We start from the raw sequence: 4834 nt of genomic DNA, 5'->3' as shown, positions 1-4834 counted from the left end.
AGAGAAGAGAAGAGAAGAGAAAAGAAGAAAAGAAAAGAAAAGAAAAAAGAAAAGAAAAGAAAAGAGAAACCAAACGAAAGAAATGAAAGAAACCACAGAAAACTACTTACTGTCTTTAGGCTCTACTTTGAAAAGTGCCCTTTATGCACGCTTTTTACACTGTTGGTGGATGTGTAAATTAGTTCAACCATTGTGGAAGACAGTGTGGCGATTCCTCTAGGATCTAGAATCAGAAATACCATTTGACCCAGCAATCCCATTACTGGGTATATACCCAAAGGATTATAAATCATTCTGTTATAAAGACACATGCACACATATGTTTATTGCAGCACTGTTCACAATAGCAAAGACTTGGAAGCAACCCAAATGCCCATCAATGATAGACTGGATAAAGAAAATGTGGCACATATACACCATGGAATACTATGCAGTTATAAAAAAGGATGAATTCATGTCCCTTGCAGGGACATGGATGAAGCTGGAAATCATCATTCTCAGCAAACAAGAACAGAAAATCAAATGCTACATGTTCTCACTCATGAGTGGGAGCTGAATAATGAGAAAACATGGACACAGGGAGGGGAACATCACATACTGGGCCTGTTTGTGGCGGGGAGGGGCGCTAGGGGAAGGATAGCATTAGGAGAAATACCTAATGTAAATAACAGGTTAATGGGTGCAGCAAACCACCATGGCATGTGTATACCTATGTGACAAACCTGCATGTTCTGCACATGTATCCCAGAACTTAAAGTATAATAAATAAATAAATAGTTTAAAAAGTTCCCTTTATGTGTGTACATACATATATTATATATACATATGTTTTAAATATATTATTTTTTTTTATAGTCCAGAGGTCTTTTATCTTTATATACCTGTTGTGGCATGAATTCATAGGGAATAAGTTCCAGCAGCTCAGGCTCCTCTCCATTGTTCTCCAAAGCGTGCTTCTCTGGGTGGAGCTGGCTGACACCGAGTACCTTAGTCTTTGGCTTCCTTCTTTTCTGATCATTTTCCTTCACGCGTTTCAGGAAGCTATTTCAGGTCTTAGGGTGCTTAATGTGCTCAATATGCACATTAATTCTCTTGGCAAGAATCCTGCCCTTGTTTGTTTAGAACAATGCCAACAGCATGCTGGGTCACACTGTAGACTCTTCCAGGTTTGCCATGGTAGCACTTTTGAACAGTATCCATTCCCTTGATGTCTACAATATCACCTTTCTTGTAGATTCCCATGTATGTGGCCAAAGGAACAATTCTATATTTTCTAAAAGGCCAAGAGAACAATTATCAGGTGACTCTCCTGTTTCCCTTTGTGTCCATCATTTTGGTGACTTACTGGAAGATGGTGGTTCTGGCTGAAAGGGATATTTTTATAGCTTTTATTCTGCAGTTATTAATTTTTATATTGTTGATTTGTGCATGTGTAATTATATTCAACCTTCTCTCTCTGAGATCTGATGATATAAAAGGCTGATATTTATGTTGCCAAATATTTTACCTAAGTAAAAACATAACTGCATATAAAAGATTACATTTATCATAAATTACATACCCTAAACTGCATAATCAGAGTAGCAAAATGCAGACACTTTCATCAATTCAATTTTGATGGTTTAAAAGCATTTTCCCCCACTGGTGTGCTGAAACTGGCCTGCACTGGCTTATAACAGCTGATTGTTAGATTTTTAGGAATCATGTTGGCAGCTTGAAATCAGTCATAGAAGGAGTATTTACACGGTGGAAACCAGCAAATGTTACAAACCAGCACTTTTTTTTTCCCCCTCCAGGGAGAGGTCAGATGTTAAACATTAACCAGTACACTACTACCTATGTACACAAAGTCTCTCTCTCTTTCTCTCCTCTCTTTCTCCTCTCTCTCTCTCTCGCTAATAAAGTTTGTATGACCAGGAGGAAGAAATTCAATGATTAATATCAAATTGCCTATCACAAATTTTTTTTGTGAAGTTGTTGTGAATTGAATGTATTATATTCTTGGGAGAAAAAAATGAAATCTGGATCAAAGATGAAGGCCTTGTAGAAAATGCATGAATTGGTTTCAGAACATGCAGTTCTAGATTTTCTTGACAATCAAAAACATGTTCAGTGAAAATGAATACTTTTTAAATTTTAATATATAGGGACTCCATTTACAACTGAGCAACTATCTTTTTTTTAGGGGATTTTTTTTTTACAAGATTCTTCTTCTTGCCTCAAAAAATAAGGAGCCCAAACTTAGACTCAAGTTCTGTTTAATGTTAGGCAATGCTTCTTGGCAAAGGAAGAGAACTATGGTGTTCTATCAGTATGGAATTAGCCCAAGGGCATGCTGCTCCAAATACTGTTACTTATATTGTTACCAGTTACAAGAGCCTTTATTGTACTCAATACATACATGCACACAGGAAAAGTAGGGTCAATATTGGTGGTGGAGCTGTGAATTGCACATATATGCTGCCTGAGTAGTTTTGTGTCTGAATTAGTTAACATTAGCATCCATTATGCCTAAATAGCTTTCAAAATATAATACTGAAATTTCTGTCTTCTGCCCCAGAGTTTACATGTCAAAAGTTATTGAATTTAGAGATTTCTAAGATTGACATGCAAACCAATGTAGTCCAAGATTCTCTTACAAGGCTACTTATTCAGAAAATTTGTGAGACCTAGGTCATATCTCTTTTCATTCACATAATTTTTCACACAGACGGCTTTTAGCAATAATTAGAGAGTTATCATTGTCTTATATAATTTTACTCTTTAATAAACAAGATTGCAGTTATGACAGAAAAAACATCTTATTATGGTAATGAATTATTCACTCATGATTGAGACAGACACTTATAATTATATGATGATTTGGCTTATCTTCAATAAAGAGTTTTAAATTTTATTTTTTAATGATTTAAAATAAAATTATGTGGTATATAATTATATTTTGTAAATGTTCCACTCATATTTGAATAAAATGTATATTTTTAGCCAGGCACAGTGGCTTATGCCTGTAATCCCAGCACTTTGGGAAGCTGAGATGGGAGGATTGCTTTAGGCCAGGAGTTTGACACCAGCCTGGACAGCATGGTAAGACCTCATCTCTACCAAAATAAAAATAAAAAAAAAATTTAGCCGGGCATGGTGGTGCATGCCTATAGTTGCAGCTACTCAGGAGGCTTAGGTGGGAGGATTGCTTGATCCCAGGAGTTTACGGCTGCAGTGAGCTATGATTATGTCACTGTACTCCAGCCTGGGCAACAGAGCAAGCCCCTGTCTTTTTTTTTTTTCTGTTTGTATATTTTCTGTTTGAGAGTTCTCATAGGAAGTTTCCTCACATGATTTTGTATTTGTCAATTTCTCTATTTATATATACTGAAGCTCTACTTGACTGTTGTTCCTTCTTGGTAAATTATTCCCTTCATAAATTTGAAATACTCCTTTCTGTCCTTTTCAATATCTTGAAATCTACTTTTTTTTGCTACTAAAAATACTAGTACATCAGATTTTTTTTTTAACTGATATTTCCTTGTTGGTTTTTTTCCACTTGGAATCTTAAATCTTTTGTGTTATTTTGTTTAAATGAGTCTTATCATATAAACAGTATGGTATCTGAGAATTTCTGTGTTTTATGAGGTAAATTTAAACCATTCACTTTTGGGGGAAATTACTGGTAAGTTTGGACTTAATTTGTCATTTCTTTTTTTTTGTGCTCAATTTACCAACCTTTCCATTCCTTGGTGTTTTCTTTTCTACTTCTTATTGAGTTGGCCAATCATTCTACTTTCACCCCTATCCATATGGAAGTTCTACATGTTTTGTAAGTTTTAATTTTCAGGAGTTCCCTTAATATTTGACATTTTTCTTGATTTCAAGGCAAGAAATCATAAACATATAGTTTCATGATTTTTCACACCCAAAACAAAAAACAGAATATTAGTAGCATCCTGGAGGCCTCCTTTGGCCCTCTTCCAGTTCTAACTCCTTTCCCCAAGATAGCCATTATCCTGGCTTCTAGCATAAGAGATTAGTTTCTCCTGTTCTTGAATGTTATGTACATGGAATCATGTGGTATTTATTTTTGTTTGGCTCATTTTTTCTTGCTGACATTATGTTGATGAGATTCATCTGTATTGTTACACCGAGTTGTAGTTTATTCATTGTCATTATTACATAACACTTTGTTGTATGACTATGCCATAATTTATTTATGGATTCCACTGTTGATGGGCTTCAGGTAATTTTCAGTTTTTGGCAATTACAAACAATGCAGCCATGAATTTCCAGTACAAGTCTTTTGATATGTATTAGTACTAGCTTATGTTGGGTATATTTCTACAAATAAAAGTATTGGGTCATATGGTATGTGTATATCCAATACTGGTAGACATGGTCACTTTCCCAAAGTGATGGTACCAATCTGAAATCTCACCAGCAGTGTATGAGAGTTCTGATTGTTCCACATCTTCACCAACACTTGGTAACATGTGTTCTTTTCTTTTTAGCAGTAATATTTAAATATGAAAACTTTAACTCATGTTGAAACATAATTTTACAAATTACGTTGGGTTAATCTTATCCATTGGGCCCAAGTGCAATTTTTTTCTTCTTCTCCTTCCTGCCCATATTAAGATTATCTAGAATTTTAGTTACACATTATTATTGTTATTAGTTCTCACGGTTTTTGTAATTGTTTTTTTCCTTAAATTCTCTAGCTAGTCTTACAGAGAGAGTTTTTGAAAATTACATTTTAGTATCTGAAAATGTCTTTATTTTGCTTTTTCATGATTTGAAATTCTCTTTTTCTTTTTTTTTTTTGAGATGGAGCCTCGCTGTGTCG

General features: G+C 34.7%; 1 pseudogene; it reads right to left on the bottom strand.

The window, feature by feature from the left end:
• Positions 1-839: 839 nt before the first annotated feature.
• On the bottom strand, positions 840-1332 carry LOC105524005 (annotated as a pseudogene).
• Between the last annotated feature and the right edge of the window lie 3502 nt (positions 1333-4834).

The sequence above is a fragment of the Colobus angolensis genome, unplaced genomic scaffold (genome assembly GCF_000951035.1).
Source record: "Colobus angolensis palliatus isolate OR3802 unplaced genomic scaffold, Cang.pa_1.0 Scaffold48, whole genome shotgun sequence".
Classification (NCBI taxonomy): Eukaryota; Metazoa; Chordata; class Mammalia; order Primates; family Cercopithecidae; genus Colobus; species Colobus angolensis.
This window is presented reverse-complemented; position numbering and strand designations above follow the sequence as displayed.